At 45.2% G+C, this 19,042-nt stretch overlaps 1 protein-coding gene and 2 non-coding genes across 3 annotated transcripts in view; 1 reads left to right on the forward strand and 2 right to left on the reverse strand.

Moving 5' to 3' along the window:
* SLC7A8 (solute carrier family 7 member 8) overlaps window positions 1–19,042 on the forward strand; it is a 52,898-nt gene that overhangs the window by 17,283 nt on the left and 16,573 nt on the right. The window lies entirely within an intron of this gene.
* LOC139185559 (U6 spliceosomal RNA) lies at window positions 5,413–5,520 on the reverse strand. The gene has a single exon (XR_011569127.1). It is a non-coding gene; the product is annotated as a U6 spliceosomal RNA (small nuclear RNA).
* On the reverse strand, window positions 14,956–15,063 carry LOC139185560 (U6 spliceosomal RNA). The gene has a single exon (XR_011569128.1). It is a non-coding gene; the product is annotated as a U6 spliceosomal RNA (small nuclear RNA).

Below are 19,042 nucleotides of genomic sequence, written 5' to 3' on the forward strand. Positions count from 1 at the left end.
ATTAGCCAAGATTGTTCCTTCTCTTTCCAGCACACGCACCATGCTGGAGGCTCACTGCCGCTCTTGGGAAGACTTTTCTGGCCTCTCCACCTCTGCCTCCACCTGCCAGCTCACATCTTAAACCTCTCTGTGAGGAGAGTGTACAGGTGTGAGTTGGGAGAAAACAAATGCCACATCCATGCTCTCCACCTGTCATGAATTTTCTAACTAGGTAGAAAAGTCATAGGCAGATTCCATGATTGGAATTCAATTGCAGCAAAAAATCTGAGAAGGGGAAAAGGTCGCTATGAGCTGCAGTAGGTTAGAGAGGCTTTTTTTTTCTGGCTGTGCTACGCAGTATGCAGAACTTTCCCAACCAGGGATTGAACCCATGACCCCTCCATTGGAAGTGCAGAGTCTTAACCACTGGACCACCAGGGAAGCTTCTTAGAGAGGTTTCATAGAGAAGCTTGGCAATCTGTATTTCTAGAAGTCTCAACACTTAATCTCTGATCATCAAGGATCTCAATGGATTGGGATATGTTATATCTTGTAACCAAAAATACCTAATTTCTAAAGTAAATATTTGGACTATTTCAGAGGTTCCTCTTCCAGAGTCCGCTTTGTCCCTGCCTTCCCATACCTTCCAACACACATCACTCAGCTCAGGGCATTGACCATCCTGGTCACACTCTTTCCCAGGTCTTGACACTTCCTTCTGTCCTGCTGGTGGGAAGGGGAAGGAGGGGTCACTCACCCACCCTGGGGCTGGGGTGGGACCTGAGTGGTGATCTTCTTGGCAGGTGTGCCCACTTTGGCAGTGGTGTTCAGCCCTGGAATAGACTCCACATCTAGGCGAGTGTTATTGTGAGGTCAGCGTACTTGTTTGGAGCATATTCATTGTGCTCGTTAATTTGGAGGCAGAGGAATGTGGGATCCAAAACCATGCTGCCTGAGCCTGCATCTCCACACCACTTTCTAACTGCAGCCAGCGCTTGACCAGGTCACCAGCTGCCTCCTGTGAGATGGGGGTGCAAGCGCACATGTGCTGTAGGTTGCTGTGACAAGGACTGCCTGAGACAAGAGTGTTCGTACCACAGTGTGGGGCAACTCGTGGTCCTATTTAGTCACTGAGGGTAGTCACAAGCATAGTCATTTGGTCCTTGCTTGCTGGCTGGATCTGGAACTGCGGGAGGTAAGAGGAGGGGGAAGAGGGTGTGGGAATGTGGGAACAGTGGCTGTTTCTGCCATCAGACAGGTTAGTGGGGGTGGGAAGGGGGACCACAGAGTGCTGGCCACTGCTGTATCAGCGTCTGTACACACAGACATGGCTTCCTTTTTTCTGCTGATACTGCTTAAGTGTCTCAGACTAAAGGCCACCCTTACCCTTCATCTAGAAGTCAAGAACCCTGAGACTGTTCAGCCTGTTCCCTTGGAGAGAAAGAGCAGAGTTCCTCAGGCAGCCAGACCCCACTGCTTTCTTTGCATTCCCCAAACTCACTAAGGCTAGGTGGGTGACTCCTTGCACAAAGACACTCTAGAGTTTTGGAAAAGATCGGGTGAGAAATGATGGAAGGAATGACCAGAGCTGGAAAGGTGGAAAGAATTTGCTGTAACTGGCTTGCCTGCTCAGAGCCTGGAGGGAGTGATGGGGGGAGGAGAGGGAGAGAGAAGAAACTGCAGATTTGGCTCAAGCTTATGCAACTGCAACTGCCACTTTGAGTTACTCTATTATTTAGGTCAAAGCTGATTATTCACTGCTAAGTCAGCAGAATATCCCTAGCCACCAGGCAGTAAAAAAAGAAAATCTTTTATATTTTAATTAAATGAAAAGCCTTTCTCCCTTCTCCAGAGCAAGCATATCAGTGGGAGGAGGGAGTTAGGAGAATGGGAGGGATTAAAACTTGGTTTTGGTACCTTCCTTTTGTGATTTCCTTGGTTATTTTTCTCTCTTGCCTTCCTTCCTTCCCTCTTTTCTTCATTTCTTATTTTATAAGTAAATGACCATATTCTCAAAGTAAAAGACTCAGTATATAAAGAGAGTTGACCAGGAAAGACTCCTCTTGTCATTACCCCTCTCCTCTGCCCAAAAGCCCTGGTAACAGTGGACAGGTATCCTTATAATTCTAAGTAAAATGCATCTCTCAACGCTCACATGTGAGTGTACAGACATACATTTTGACAGGTTACTTCTGCAGCTTGTGTTTTTCTTTGTTTAGCCACATTCGGTGGCTACTACCTGAGTCCCTAGTTATAAACAAAGTGGTCCCAGTGACACAGAAGGAATGTGTTCTAAGGTACCTCATTTGTACATCCTCCTCCCTAACTGTGGTTTTTCCTTCAGGATTTGTTTGTCCCCTCTTTCTTGGGGACTGGGCCACCTTTTACTCAGGCAGCTCCAGATCTCCTTCCTCTCTTTTGGGGCTGGGGTTACATGCCGCGTCTGAATTGGAATCTTTTCTTCTCATTCAAGTCCCCCTCTTCCTGAATGCCTTGTACAAAAGAAGCTCCTTCTCCTTTTTCCCCCTGAGGAGAAAAGTGTAACTTGCATGCATTTCACAAGCAAAAGAAACAAAAAAACTTCTTATCTTGTTTTCTGTCTGTCTGTTGTGATTCCTGAGAAGCTAGTTTTCCAGAGCTTCAGATTTCTCATCCTTCTTTCTTGAGTGATTTGAAAGGTTAAGGGCTTTTCACTGTTGGTATTACTTTTAACCCTCAGTTGCTTTGCGATTCCTCTTCAGAAAGTTTCCAGATGCTTTGATAGATACTTGCGTGTGTTGTTTTGAAAATCTCTTGCAAATTATTCCCTTGACATGAGAAGATTCAGCGGTCCTTCCTAACTTCTAAATCCCTTTTTCTCAGTTCGTTTTCCTTTGAGGTTTCATATTCTCCAGCCCTAAACGTCTTATCCCCATGCACTATACACATTACCTCTGTTAACTGGACAGGGTTGCCTTCTTGCCCTTCTCTGGTCCCCAAAGCTTATGAGTGTCTCATCAGCCTTGGGAGTGTTGGAAAGGAAGAAAATTTCCTCTACCGATCCAGGTTCTTCGGGCTAGTCTAAGAATTAAATTGACATGCATGCTGCATGCTAATTCGCTTCAGTCCTGTCCGACTCTTTGCGATTCCAAGGACTGTAGCCCTCTAGGCTCCTCTGTCCATTGGATTCTCCAAGCAAGAATACTGGAGTGGATTGCCATGCCCTCCTCCAGGGGATCTTCCTGAGCCAGGGACCAAACCCATGTCTCTTACATCTCCTGCATTAGCAGGCGGGTTCTTTACCACCAGTGTCACTTGGGAAGCCCAAATTGACATGAGACAGATTAAAAAGAAAAAAATCAAACAAAAGTTTACTAACATGTATACTTAGAAGAAATCCAGAAAAAGTGAGTATATGCCCAAATGGCCAAAACCCTCACTTTAGCTGAAGATGGTATTTACCTGATGGTAATAATACCTGAAGATGGTACAAAAGAGAATGTTGGTATAAAAGTTTAGGACTTCAAAGGGAGGAAGGTAATTGACATGAAAATGAAAAGTAAATGTTTGCTGGGGGTGGTGGAGACAATGGAACAGAAAGTGGACTCTAATCTCTAATCTCCCCCTCACCCAGCCTGTATTTTACAGGATCTCTGGTGATGGTGATGATGTGATGATGTTCCAGGAACAGTCCTCTATCTAAATTATTTTTAAGCAGTTGTGGGGAAGGGCAGAATTTCTTCCTGGGTCTTGTGGGCCTTGATCATTTTGCAGCTTGAACTAATCTGCATGCCAGAGACATTTTAGGGTGGCACATCTTGGTCCCCTACAGTCTTGCCTTTGAAACTTTCTCTAGAAATTTCACAGTCCAGAGTTGATAGACTGCTTTATATCTCATTGAACCAATCTCTTAATCCTAACAGTAGGTCAGTTCAGTTACTAATGTCAGGAGGCAGCGATATAGGTGGGCACTGAAAGTTAGGCCTACAGAGTATAAGCAACCAGGTATTTAATAAGAGGCATTTCTATGGAGACAAAGAAGAAAAGAGATTGATGGCTGGAGCAAATTATAAACCCAGTGTCTGAATCCTGAGAGTCACCAGCTGAGACTTCTAGAGGTTAGGCTCTAAGCATCTTTTGCTGGTTGAAATGTCTCTGGTGATGTCATCTGGTATTCAGGTAAACTTCCTGAATGACTTGCAAAGCAACAGGCACAAAGACTATCTAAATGTGAGCTCTCTTAAGTGTATATCAGGCTGTTCAGTTCCAGTTCATAATCTTCAAGAAAACAACAGCTTTGGTTCTCAGTGATTTCAAGTCAGAAATGAGAGAAAAATTGAAAACCTTACTTGGGGAGTTATAGCCAAATATTTGAGGAAACTAGAAGAATTCAGGATCTAGTCCAGTTTACAGGTAGAAAAACAAAACCTCAAAAGTGATTAACAGAATTAGATTCTAATGTCCATAAATATGTATTATAGTTTCTATTGAACGTAAGTTTTTTTGTCTCTCTAAAATCACCTTCATCTTTACCAAAGATAGCCAAATTAAGACTAACTTGTTTGTAAAATAAATTTAGTTTTATTAAACTTTGCCTGATTATTTCATAAGTCCAGGCTTTTAAAAGCGTGCTTTGCCGGAACTTTTTCATAAGGAATCACCAGATTGAACTTTTAATTGCCTCTCAGGACCAGGAAGCCACACTGAACATGACATTAGATTCACCTGTAATACCTATGAATTTGGGTGAATTTTTGTCTCCTTGAGGTTCCTAAAATTATCCTGAGGTTCTTGCACCTGCCAAGAAGGAATCTTTCTTACTCACCAGGTAAAGCTGATGGGAACCCTGAAGTCATGGTACCAGCTTGTCTTTCCAAAGAGCTTTATGGCTCCATGAAGTCAATCTTAGTTCTTTAAAGCTGTCTGGTCGTATCTAATTCTATGCGTGTCTCTCTCAAATCTGACAATCCAGTCAAAGCCCTGGTAATGTAACCAATGTTTCTAATTGTATCATGTTATAGGGAGAACAGATTCTTATTGAACTTATACAGTTAGCTATATTGCCATGAAAATAAGAATACTCATTGACTTTCCACATACTGGAGACATCAGATAGGGAGAAAAAAAAAGATAACTGTTTCATCTTTGTTAAGCAATTGTAAACTGTTATAACAGTGTTTTGTTCTGTTTACTTTTTTGGACTGGCAAACTCATGAATGCATACCATAATTTCTAAAAACATACATTACCTCATAATATAATGCTTTTTTCCAATGTGGTACAAGACATGTTTTTAATAAACACAAACCTCTTTAGTGTTTCTGTAATAAGACAGAAGATTTAGACTAGTTTAGCAGTTAATGTTTCAGTATTTTATCTTACTTGGAAGTGATAAAGACATTCAATGAAGCCCCATCATTTAACTTAGCAAAACTCCAAAGTTTTAAATTACTAAAAGATTTGGAGAAACTTTTTTTTTTTTTTGGTCATCCTAGCACAAGGGCCATGCTAATTTTCTCTGTATTATTCCGGTTTTAGTATATGTGCTGCCAAGGCAAGCACTAGACAAACTGTTTTTAAGTAGGCACACCATAAAACATAAAAAAATTATTGAAGAGTTTATCTAAAAACTCTTGTCCTATTTACATTTATTTAATTTAGTTGTTTCCAACAATTAATGTTTAAATTACTCATAAAAACTTGATGAGACATTAGACAAAGTCAATCATCATCTCAAGTTATTTTTCTTGCTGACCAATTTTGTAACAGAGGTAACATGGTCATCTTTGATCTGTAGTAACTTAGGTACAACGAAAGATTATTCTTAATTTTGATAACTCTAAAGACATGTCTGTATTAATTAAACTGACAAACTTAGACTAGCTTTATTTATTTATTTATTTTTATTTTTTTTAGACTAGCTTTAATACTGAGTATTTTCCCAGGTCACATGAAGCTGAAATTCATTAGGGCTAGTTTCTATTATATTTCAAGTCAGTTAAATAGAGCTCTTTTACAAACTAATTTTGGCAATACCATTTGGAGGTAGAAAATACCACACATCTATAACATATGTGTATAGACATATGTGCATGCATGTGTGCTAAGTCGCATCAGTCATATCTGATTCTTTGTGACCCTATGGACGACAGCCTGCCAGGTTCCTCTGTTCATGAGGTTCTCCAGGCAAGAATACTGGAGTGGGTTGCCATACCCTCCTCCAGGGGATCTTCCTGACCCAGGGATCGAAACCCCATCTCCTGCATGGCAGGCAGATTCTTTATCATTGAGCCACTGGGGAAGCCCCATATAGACATATACAAATAGATAAACAGACACAGAGACCTCACAGTCCCAATCTAAAATTTCAGCCATGAACTGGGTATAATAATACAAAACCCACCTAACTGGATTTCTGGCAGATGGAACAAATCATGTTCACATGGATTTCCAAGAAAAAAAGAAACTGCAAATCCATCAGTTAATCATCACATTGAGCTCCTATCTTGAGTGACTTTATTTATACAGAATCTTGGAAGATATTAAAGGTTAGCGAAAAGATGGAATTACAAATAGTTACAATATAGTATGATGACAAAAGTGTGTACCACACAGAGAAAGCTGCTTCAGAGTTGGTAGAGGGGCGCCGGGGAAGGCTTCCAGGTTGAGCTAAGTCTAGGAGGATAAACCCACGGCCTCCATCTGGGCATACAATAGAACAGTGAGTAGGCGGAAGAGCATAGTCAAGACTTGGGGTCGAGAAACCAACGAGTCCTTGGAGAAAAGAGAGTTCTTTTGTATGGGTAGAGCCTAGGAGAGAGACAGGAGATAGGGCAGAAGAGGTGCGCATGAGCCAGATTTTCATGTGCATGACCCAGATCTTAAAGGACCTTAGGTATCGTGCAGAGAAGAGCAGTCTACATCCAAGGAACCACTGAAGGATTTTGTGCAGAGGAGTAACGTGATTAGATCCACATTTGAGTGAAGAAAAGAGCATGACACTTGAGGCAGGGAGATAAGTCAGCAGGCTAAGCATTTTTCCAGGCCAAATAGGTGGTGGCCCAAAATAAAAACAAAGTTACAAGGTGACAAAAACAAGGAAGAGGTAGAAGCAGAGTCGGCTGGCCATGTGACTGACTGACTGCTAAGCCGGAGAAATACAGTTTATCTACAAATCAAAATTAAAAATGTTTCAAATGAAATATGTTTCTACTTAACTGTCTCCAGCATTTGTGATGAGCAGTTTACAGTGTGTTCTATTTCTGTCTTCCACATCCTTGCCAAATCCCTGAGATGCTGAATGGGTCTTTGGTTGGAAGTTTTCCTTTGGGGCGTTAATCCACCCAGGATGTTGCTCAAAAGCCTTCTCTGGAACAACAGAAGGGGACTGAGACCTTGGGGCAGCCTTATATAAATGAGAATCACAATCCTTTGTTCCTTTAGCAAATATTTATCAAGGGCCATGATGTACCCCATACTGTTCTTGGCCCTGAGAATTGGGGTATGAAATAGCTTGAATTTTTCAGGCCTGGGCTGGAAAAGTAATGAGTTTTTAGAACTCATTTATTTATTTTCAGTTTGGCTGCTCTGGGTCTTGGTTGTGGCACACGAACTCTTCATTGTGGCCCAAGGGCTATTCTCTAGTTGTGGCGCACCAGAGCTTCTCATTGCAGTACGCAAACTTCTCTTGTTGCAGAGTACGGGCTGTAGAGCACACAGGCTCCAATATTTGCAGTGTACTTGCTCGAGAGCTCTCAGGCTCAGTTAGCCCCACAGTGTGAGACCTTAGTTCCTCGACCAGGAATCGAACCTGTGTCCCTTGCACTGGAGGGCAGATTCTTGTAATGTTGTTGTTATTCAGTCATGGAGGCTGGAGGCCAGGAGGGATGTCTTGTAATGTTGTTGTTATTCAGTTGCTAAGTCATGTCCAGCTCTTTTTGACCACTCGGATTGCAGCACACCAGAATCCCCTGTCCTTCACTATTTCCTGGAGTTTGCTCAAATTCTTGTCCAATGAGTCAGTGATGCTAGATAACTATCTCATCCTCTCCCTCCCCTTTCTCCTTTTGCCTTCAATCTTTTCCGGCATCAAGGTCTTTCCCAAATGAGTCAGCACTTCACATCAGGTGGCCAAAGCTTCAGCTTCAGCATCAGTCCTTCCAATGAATATTCAGGGTTGATTTCCTTTAGGATTGACTGGTTTGATCTTGCAGTCCAAGGGACTTACCGACCAACTGTCACGTTCATATATGACTACTGGAAAAACCATAGCAGCTTTGACTATATGGACCTTTGTCAGCAAAGTGATATTTTTGCTTTTTAATATGCTATCTAAGTTTGTCATAGCTTTCCTTCCAAGGAGCAAGGGTCTTTTAATCTCGTTGCTGCTGTCCCCGTCTGCATTGATTTTGGAGCCCAAAAAAAGAAAATCTGTCACAGCTTCTACTTTTTCCCTTCTAGTTGCCATGAAGTCATGGGACCAGTTGCCATGATCTTTGTTTTTTTAATGTTGAGTTTTAAGCCAGCTTCACTCTCCTTTTTCACCCTCATTAAGAGGCTCTTTTGTTCCTCTTCACTTCTGCCATTAGTGGTATCATCTGCACATCTGAGGTTCTTGATATTTCTCCTGGCAATCTTGATTTCAGCTTGTGATTCATTCAGTCCGGCATTTTGCATGATATACCTGCATATTAGGGCTTGCTCTATGGCTCAGTAGTAAAGAATCCACCTGCAATGCAGAAGCAGCAGGAGACTCAGGTTCGATCCCTGGGTTGAGAAGATCTGGAGGAGGCCATGGCAACCCACTCCAGTATTCTTGCCTAGAGAATCCCGTGAACTGAGGAGCCTGGTGGGCTATATTTCACAGGGTCACAAAGTGTTGGACACAACTGAGGTGACTTAGCACACATGTGTACACACACCTGCATATAAGTTAAATAAGCAGGGTGACAATACACAGCCTTGATGTACTCCTTTCCTAGTTTTGAACCAGTCAGTTCTTCCATGTCCGGTTCTAACTGTTGCCTCTTGACCTACATACAGGTTTCTCAGGAGACAGGTAAGGTGGTCTGGTATTCCTATCCCTTTAAGAATTTTCCACAGTTTGTTGTGATCCACACAATGAAAAGGTTTCATGTAGTCAATGAAGCAGAAGTAGATGTTCCTCTGCCTTTTCTAAACCCAGCATGTACATCTGTAAGTTTTCAGTTCAGGTACTGCTGAAGCCTAGCTTGAAGGATTTTGAGAATTACCTTGCTGGCATGTGAAATCAGCACAATTGTACAGTAGTTTCGACTTTCTCTGGCATTGCCCTTCTTTGGGATTGGAATGAAAACTGACCTTTTCCAATCCTGTGGCCGTTGCTGAGTTTTCCAAATTTGCTGACATATTGAGTGCAGCACTTTAACAGCAGCAGCTTTTAGGATTTTAAGTAGCTCAGCTGGAATTCCATCACCTCCACTTAATCTTTGTTCATATAATGCTTCCTAAGGCCTACTTGACTTCACACTCCAGTATGTCTGGCTCTAGTTGAGTGACTGCACCATCGTGGTTATCTGCATCATCGTGGTTATCTGCATCATGAAGACCTCTTTCTCATGGTTCTTCTGTGTATTCTTTAAAGGGTAGGACTTAAATGGGGCTCCTCCAGGTAGCATAGCACAGTGTGTTCTGTCTCCCCTGCTTTCCCTGTGTCTTCTGTTTTTCTTTTCTCCCCCACCCCAGTTCAGGAGCCATGTTTAGCTAATGCTGAAGAATTACTCAGCTCTTGTAAACTGCTGAGCTGGGTGTTTGGGTTTCTTGGCTGAACTAAGTACTAGATGGTGATTCAGCAGAAACTTCAGGTCCAACAACTGGCAGGGAGGGATCAGAATAAGAGGGAAGGGTAAGAGGGAGCCAGGAAAGGAAGGGGTGGGGGTGGGCCAGCATGGGCAGGAGCTCAGCTGGAAGTGTCCAGGAAGAGCTGTGTGAATCCGGATGTCCACAAGCTCCAGCATAGGGGTGCACCCCTCCTCCACTGCTTATTTGTCCTTGGAGGTGAGAAGCCCTGCCACAGGCTCAGCACATCTGTCCTTAGAGGGGCTTCTGAGATTTCCAAAATGATGCTGGTGCTTCGAGGTGAAAAGGGCTGGAGAAGGGAAGACGTGCTGTAGCGTGGTAGGCAAGATCTATTCCGAAGCCCCACTATGCACCTTCCCAGAGCTGGAATCAAAGCTTTGTTGATAGGAAAGAACTGCATTTGATGTTGTTGTTTTTGCTTCCTTTTCACGGTTTTGTCTTTCACCAGTCCTTCACTCCTGTGATAATACCAACCTTTGTGGTAAGTAGGCAGAGACATGAGATTTTATAATAGCTCCTGAGCCCGTATGAAAAATGTCTTGACTCTGGGTGAGCCCAGGATTTCAGAGAGCTGGCTCTGTGTCTCTGAACTCCTACCTCAATTTCCTCTCTGAGGTCTGTGAGGAGGAAAGACAGGCAGGCCTATGTGGGCTGAGCTGGAATCTTATCCGAGTCTCGAGGTCGGGTGCCTTAGAGCTCAAACAGGGCTGCGGTGTTTTCTTCGCCTGTCAGTGTCTTCCGGCAGCCGGCACTGGTTACCTCCTTGGATCTGGAAACGGCTGAAGTAAGTCAGGCCAAGGGAAGCAGCTTTTCCACAATTAGAAACACGTGCCCAGTCACATCTAAAGAGCTGGGTCCAGCCTGTCACAGACCGCAGCGGAGCCACACCCCCTGCGGCAGGCATTGAAGTCACTGGCTGGGGGCACCACCCTGAGGACCTGTCGGAGGGGCATCACCTTACCCCTTTTGCTCCTGGTCCAGAGGGAGGGAGTAGGGGAGCAGGCCAGTATGGCAGGAGGCTGCATGCCCCAGCAAAATGTGAGGCCAAGAAATCAGTGCTCTGGCAGGCCCGTGACCCAGGTGAAATTTACGGCTGCATCAGAGGGCTGGGGAGCTCCATCCCAGAAAGGTGCTTATTTTGAAGCTCTGGAGGGGAACAGGGTGTTCTGATTTCTACCAAGTGGCATCACTAGCTTCCCTTTCTGCAGCTGCCTGCTTTAGTACATTCCATCTTTCTTTTTTCTGTCCTGACCTTCTTTCTGTATTCTGCTCCTCTCAAGCTCGCTGACGCACGCATGGTCTCTCTCTCTCACTAGTAATGATGTGTTTTGTTCCTCCTCCTTCTTCATCCCCGCTGTGTCTCTCATGATCTTTCCCTCTCTCCTTCATCACCTGTCTTTATTGACTTTGGCCATGCTGGGCATTTTTACTGCCTGCTTTCTCTTATCTGAAAAGACAAAGAGAGCCCAGGTTCTGGAAATGCTAAAGGAAAACAAGCCTTGCTAAGCTGCCTCTAGCTCACTCCTGAGTAAAGAATGAGCCAGCAAAACCAAGAAATCCAAGTGGAGTTCCCGGAGTTGGAGAGAAATGTATTGTGACATTGATAAGGGACCACAGGAGGGAACACAAGGCAGAAAAGAAAGTCTGCTTGTGGGAAATAATTTTCCAAGCCCTGGGGGACCGGCAAACACAAAACCGCTGGTTTCTGAGGAACAGCCATCCTAGTCTCCCCCTTTTTCACGCTGGCATCTTACTTCCTGCTGCCCAGAAAGCAACTTGGCCAGCATCTTCAGGTGACAGACCCAGAGCCCCTAGTGGCCATGGGTACCACTGACAGGAGCAAGGGGGAGAGAATGTGGGCATGGGAGGAGAAGAATGATGTGCATGTGATTTAAGAAAGGCCGGTGTAGTGGCAGAATAAGCAACTGGGAATTGGAGGGATGGGGACCCAAGGGGGTAGTCCTGTCTTTGGCACTAATTAGTTAGAATATTACTTCACTCACATATAAGATGAGGTTCTGGGTCTCTCTGACTGCCCCTGAGGTTGGAACCATGCCTCTGGGTAGTAGGGTACAGACCTCTCCCTTCAGTACCAAGACCTATCTATAAGTGAGCCCCAACTGTGTCACTCTCAGCACTGCTCTTATAACAGTCAACCCAGACCCCTAGCCAAATGGCTTCTTCCTGACTTTCACCCATCAGACCAGAGCAGTGTGGTTCATGGAGCAGAAGCTGGCTTGACTAAAGCAACGAGAGTGGTTTGAGGATCCATGTGAGAAAGTGCTCATTAGCCCTCTGCTAAAGATACGAAATGACCCTTTGCCTGACCAGCTGAGCAAGAAGCCAGAATCCTGTATCCAAAAGCAAGGGAGGTCCTAAAGACAGTCATCCAGTGGTCATGGTGGGGATAGCTTGTGCTTTGTGAGCCCTTTGGGGGAAGGAGAAACAGCCGTGTTATGTACCCTCCCCCATCTCTGTCTAGCATCAGCAGTACTTGCCCACCCTGCTTCATGGGGTTGTCCCCTGATATAAAAACCCTGATGTTTACTCTCTAGAGAAGCACAGTGGCCCTGTGCAGCCTCAGTATTTTATGAATTGATTTGTCCATCTAGCCATCCTCTATTCAGTACATATTAACACCTACTGTGCATCAGGCCGTTACAGGATCTCAGGATCACCCTAGCCAGCAGTGTTGTTAATGGCTGTGTGTATACTGTTGGCTGCAGAAGAACAGAGAAGTTTCCTTCTTTTCTGGACCTGATGAGTAGAGCAGCTGCAGCAACATCAGCATTCCTTGCTTTTTGTAGGACACTCCTTCCTGTACAGAATGGGTGGTGCAACCAAGGTACATGGACAAGCTTGAACATCTGGGCTCCTTGTGCAGTGCCTTGACCTTATGTTCACCACTCCTGTAGCCCCCTAATCCACCTTTGTGCCCACTCTTCCAGACAGCTTGGGTTGAAGGACCCCAGAGCAGGTGATTTGTGGGTGAGCATCCTGCTGAGAAAAAGGTTGAGACATGACAAATTGAGGCAAAGGATCAGGGATAGAGGAGGAAGTAAGAAGGGAGAAGCAATGCAGCTTTGCAGGGTAGGTCCTGATGTGTGATATGGTGGCTCGAGAACCCACCAAACCATCCCCTTTCCCATCTTCTCTGCTTTGCCGCCAACTGTCAGCATTATCCTGAGCAAAGCATGCCCTCTTTTTGAGTTCCAGTTTCTTAGCTTATGAACAATAAGGATAACCATGTAACCTTTTGTACAGTCATACACCGGTTATAGAGCATATTCGTGGCATTAAAATGGACCATACTTCTTGCCATTTTACAGATAGGGAAGGGAGGCTCAAAGAGTTTGACTGGCTTGTCCAGAGAGTAAGTGACCATGTTGGGAAGGGCATCATGGCCATTGGGTTCTTCAAGTTCTATGTTGTCTCATTCTTACTTTGCCCAGGCTGCCATGTCCCTCCGAGGGAGCCATCTCTGCCTCTGCTCCTCAGACCTGCTCAACCCCACCCCCACTGCTACCATTTCACTCCTTACACAAGTTGCTCTGAGCTCTATTGGCTTGATCTGTACTTGACAGAGACACCAGAAACCCGTGTGGTCCTCTACCCGCAAGGTGTTGCTGGATAGAGCTGAGGGGAAGAGGGATAAAGTCACAGCCCTGGCTCTGTGATGCTCTTAGGGACTTAAGACCAGCCCCACAATCCCCTAATTCATCCTTAGAGGATTTTCTGAAGGAAGATTTATTTATTTACGTTAAAGATTCACTGATGTTCTGTTTCAAAATGGACTAGAGAGATTGATTTTAAATTGCTTCTTTTACCGGTAGTCTATAATGTACTAATTTAAGGTAAAATTGTCTCCCAAATGTTTTCCTATTCTTTCCTTCCAACTTTTATAACCCTTGGATCTTGTGCACCTCGACTCCCTGAGTCAGTTGGGGTGGACTCTGCCTGGGGAAGCTGCAGAGCGGAGGCGTCCACGACAAGATAGCACACAGTGGGGCCACCCTTTCCCTTCTGCAGGGAAAAATGAACTTAGACTCTCAACTCCTGAGCATCTCTTGGCTCTCCATAGTGACATCTTTTATGGCCTTTGATTGTAGCCTCTGGTCCGTAAAGTTAGGAGACCAACCAAACTCTGGGGACAGAGAACAAAGGACTCGTGTCTGTGAACATCTCAGCACTCCACTGGCCTCGAAAGAGGTTTGTAACTCTTGGGCCTGTGTGTCTGTGCGTCTGGGTTGTGCACATGGGCCTGTTGCTGTATGGACTATGGAGGAGGCTGGGGGAGAACCCAGGATGGATGAAGGAGTATGAAGAGTCTTTTGCCCTGAATCTATCTGAGAGGAAGTGCACAGATAGAGTTACCCTAGGGTGAGCCTGTTTACTCCTGTATTGAGTTACCAAGGGGAGAAAGAGAAGGTGGAAGAGCTGAGATGCTATCATGTACAGCATGTGACGTGGAAGTTCGCCAACCAGGTTAGCACATTGGTGACCTCACTTTCGCTGCCTGCTCCCGGTGCTCCGCCCCCCACCCCCAACTGGTGTCCTGTGAGGCCTGTGACAGGCACTCCTTTGGGGCCCTGGCGTGTGCTGCCTCGTGAAGGCTATTCCCCTGCGTCCTTGTCTTTCTCTGTGGTGTCTGGCCCTGCATTCATTTCCTATTACTGCTGTAACAAATTACCATAAACTTAGTGGCTTAAAACTACACAGATGTGTCGCCTTTCAGTTCTAGAGGGCAGAAGTCCTAAAGTCAAGGTGTCCAAGGCTGAGGCCCCACTGAAGGCTCTGGGGAGAACTGTTTCCTCACCTTTCCCAGCTTCTGTATTCTTCGGCTCGTGGCCCCTTTTGCATCGTCAAAGCCAGAAGCATAGCATCTTTAAATCTCTCCTTCTCTCTCTTTTTTTCTTGAAATATATATAGTTAATTTACAGTGTTGTGTTTATGGTATACAGCAAAGTGATTCAGTTACAGATTTTCTTCTTCAGATTCTTTTCCATTATAGTTTATTAAAAGATACTGAATGCAGTTCTTTGGACTATACAATAGGAACTTGTTTATTTTACATATAGTACTGTGTATCTGCTAATCCCAAACTCCAAATTTATCCCTCTCCCCCTTTTCCCTTGTGATAACCATAAATTTGTTTTCTATAAAAATATGGAATGTTTCATGAATTTGCTTGTCATCCTTGCACAGGAGCCATGCTAATCTTCTCTGGTCATTCCAATTTATTAGTGTGTGTGCTACCAAAGTGAGCACTCAAGCCTTTCTCCGTCTCTGACTTCTGTTATCACATCTCTTTTTGTAACTCTGAACTTCCTGCCTGCCTGTTATAAGGAGGCGGGGCCCCCTCAGATAATCCAGGATCATCTCCCCACCTGAAGATACTTAATCACATTTGTGAAATTCCTTTTGTAAGGCAACATTCACAAGATTAGAATGTTGACACCTTTGAGGTGGTGTGTCTGCCCACCACAGGCCCAATGAGTTCTGGTGTCTTGTCAGAGGGAAAAGTGAAACAGAGGCTTCGTGACTCCCCAGGGATCACAGTGTGAGGATCAGGGCTGGCCTGGGGTGGGGGAATCAGAGTTTGAGGATCAGGACTGGCCTGCGGTGAGGGATACCTTCTCTTAGGGAGCAGGAGCTTACCTACCCTCTTCACGTGGACGTCCCAGATCGGCACAGGCACTGTCATGGGTCTGACAAGGATTCTGCCTCTCTGCTGGTCCTACAGATTTCCCAGGGCAGAAAGCGCTGAGCCCTGCTTTCCCACCTACATGGCAGTTACCAGGCCCTGGGTTCTGGGCAGGTAAGAGATTACTGGGTTCTGAGTCCCCTCCTCCTGCCTGCCTCATTTTTTTTGTCTCTCTCCCATTACCTTGACATTAAGGTTTTCAAACGGGGCAGATTAAGTAACCGACCCCTGACTTCAGCATCTTCTTGAAGTCTCATCTTCTTGATAACCTTTCACCGTCCCTTTTTTTTATAAGCCAGGAAACAAAAGAAAAAGAGAGGAGAAGATGCCCAAGAAATACAGAGAAACCTGGGATTCCATGGGGCCCTCTAGAGAAGCAGCAACCCTCCACGCAGTCAGATTACAACGCACAAGAACCCATCTTATGTCTTCCTGTTTATTTTGTCCAGCTAGCCTCACATTATAAAAATTCTCTAATGCTAGGATCTTCCTCACCTATAAGAAGCATCTCTGGGGAATTCCTTGGCAGTCCAGTAGTTAGGACTCTGAGTTCTCATTGCCTAGGGTCCGGGTTTGAGTCCTGGTTGGGGGAAACTAAAATCCCACAAGCTGTGGGGCTTGGCGAAAAGAAAAAGGAAGCATCTCTGATTTCCTTGGGCTGACCTAGGGGCTCCGTGTGGATGCCTGCCAAGCTTCTGTGAAGAGCTCTACTGTCATCATGTTGCTTTGTGATCTTTTAGCTCAGCCATCTCCCCTCTTACAGTGTGAACTTCCTAAAGAGAGGAAGGGACTTGTGTCTTATTTATAGCTCCCCCCACCAGGGTATTTAGTAAGGTTCTTTGTAGATGACGGTTGGATGGATGGATGGATGGATGGAGACTCTCACATCTCAAGCTGCAATTGCCCCTCATCCCCATCTACATGTGGCTTCCCTAAGGTCACTGTATCTCTAGCATGCAGAACTCAAGATCTGGCTGGAAAGAGAGCGGGGACATAGCCCTCAGCAACAGAAAGCACTCTGGGTATAGACAGAGACAGAATGCCTGAGGAAGGCAGGGTCTTGGCAAGTGTTGCCTTTCCTCACTGACCTTTCCTCTTGGGATGGAAGCTCAGGTTTCAGCCTGCTGTGAGGGAGGCTAACCTGGGGTACCAGGAGACTGAAAGTACCTTCTCTCCCCTCAGTCACATGCTGTGATTGCCTACAGGGCCAAGGGTCAGACGGGGTGGGGGGGTGGTGCTGCAGCCGTTGTCCAAGGAGATTAGTGTCACAGGCAGTCTATCTCCCCCACCCTATTCTCAAGATTTCTCTATTATGTCTGAATGAGTGAGTGAAGTTGCTCAGTCATGTCCGACTCTTTGCGATCCCATGGCCTGTAGCCTACAAGGCTCCTCTGTCCATGGAATTTTCCAGGCAAGAGTACTGGAATGGGTTGCCATTTCCTTCTCCAGGGGATCTTCCTGACCCAGGGATCAAACCCTGGTCTCCCACATTGCAGGCAGACGCTTTACCGTCTGAGCCACCAGGGAAGTCCCTATTATGTCTGAAAGATTCCTGAAAAGTCTAGAGGTTAAAGATTAGTTAAGGGCTGGGTTCTTGTGGGGGTAGGCTTAGGAAGGACAGAAGACATGCACAGTAAGTTAACTTGACAAATGGTCCTTTCTTTCAAACTTCTCGATGTCCCCAGGAACACTGTGAAGAAGCCTTTCTGGCTGCCTGGTTAAGCTGGCACATGGGGAGGTGACCTCATTTTGCCCTCTCCTCCCCTTGGCAAGGATGATCTCTGCATGATGACATCATGATCTGGTTCCTCATTCTGTAATCCTTACCTCTCCTGGAGTCACAAGGGTTTTGTTTCCTAATCTTCCTTTCATACATCAGTCTCCTTTATCCTTTAGTCATTGTTTGTATCTGCTTGAATTCCAGGGGCCCAAGGGCCCAGACTTGTACCTAGGGGCCTGGGGAGGAGTTGAGATTACAGACCTAATTACTTGTTACCAGGCATGTGATCCTGAAATCCTTACTGAATTGAGCAAGATAATGTGTATGTATCAGGACATCTCAGCCCATCTGGAACATTTACAAAATGTTCTCCTAATTCGGGCACATGAAATCCTTCCTCTGAAAACATGTTTTGATTCTCATTATATGACACCATCTTGGATAAAAGCTCCTCCACTAGGAATCAAGAGTTCCTGCCCTTGAAGTTATGCTTCCTGCTGCTGTTTTGACGACGTGAAACCAACTGAGAAGGTTCCTGGAGAGCTGGGGAGATTGGTGCCCACTGTAGAAAGTGCAGACTGAGAAGAGACTGGAGGATTGATGAATTGCGGCATTTTCTTTATTCAAGTATTAAGTATTTGTTGAGCACCTACTATATGCAGGCACCAATGATATGCCCTGGCTTCCCTGGTGTCTCAGTGGTAAAGAATCCGCCTGTCAACGCAGGAGACTTGGGTTTGATCCCTGGGTTGGGAAGATCCTCTGGAGAAGGAAATGGCAACCCACTCCAGTATTCTTGCCTGGAGAATCCCACAGACAGAGGAGCCTGGCAGGCTACAGTCTATGAGGTCGAAAAAGAGTCAGACACGACTTAACGATTAAACAACAGTGACAAACGATATGCCCTGGGGTTAAAAATATGAAAAAGTCATAGCCCTGCACTTCTACAAGGAGACACAGAAAAAGAAAGAGAAAATTGTAATACAAAGAAATAAGTGCCAGCCTTGTTAACAAAGTGGTCTGGGAGTAGAAAGGAGGAATTAACTTTGTTCCTTGTCTACAAAATGCAGCTGATACCTCTTACCTGGAAGGCACCTTGTTAGGAAAAATAAAATAATAAAGACTCATGGTGTGGGTGACATTTGAGCTGGATCTTGAAAGATGAGGAAGTTCCCAGGTAGAAACAGCACAGGGAGGAAGGTTACAGATGGATAATACTGTCAGGACCTTACCCTGAGGAGATGTTCTCAGAATCAAGTAAGGTTGGAAAATACTTGGAAAGTAAAAGCACAGTTTCAGGAGAAGGTGTTGATAGAACTTGGTCAGCTGTTCAAGGAAAATCTGAGGCCTGATTAGAGGCTTGAGGAGACAGAGTCTCGCTACATGTATGGCTTGTCCCCTGGAAGGTTGAGGGCACATCCTGGTGTCTGTTTCAGGGGAAGAGGAAACAAGGGGATTTTAATTTTTTCCCATATTCTCAAGTACTTCATAACCATCAGGAAGCTGGGTGACTGCAGCCCCTGTGCTGCCCTAAGTTGCTTAGGCAGTGTGGCAGTAAAACCATCCTATCACCTAGCTTTTGAGCTCTTGGCCAGCCCTTGGAGGTTCCATGTTGTTAGTGTTTCTATGGGATCCTTGTGACTCCTAGCCCCCCATGCCACCAAAGAAGATATGGGGATGGTGGCAAATAAACATGAAAACATGCTCAATAGCATTAGTCTCTCAGTTCATTTCAGTTCAGTCGCTCAGTCGTGTCTGACTCTTTGTGACCCCATGAATCACAGCACGCCAGGCCTCCCTGTCCATCACCAACTCCCGGAGTT

This window comes from Bos indicus, chromosome 10 (assembly GCF_029378745.1).
Source record: "Bos indicus isolate NIAB-ARS_2022 breed Sahiwal x Tharparkar chromosome 10, NIAB-ARS_B.indTharparkar_mat_pri_1.0, whole genome shotgun sequence".
In the NCBI taxonomy this organism is placed as follows: Eukaryota; Metazoa; Chordata; class Mammalia; order Artiodactyla; family Bovidae; genus Bos; species Bos indicus.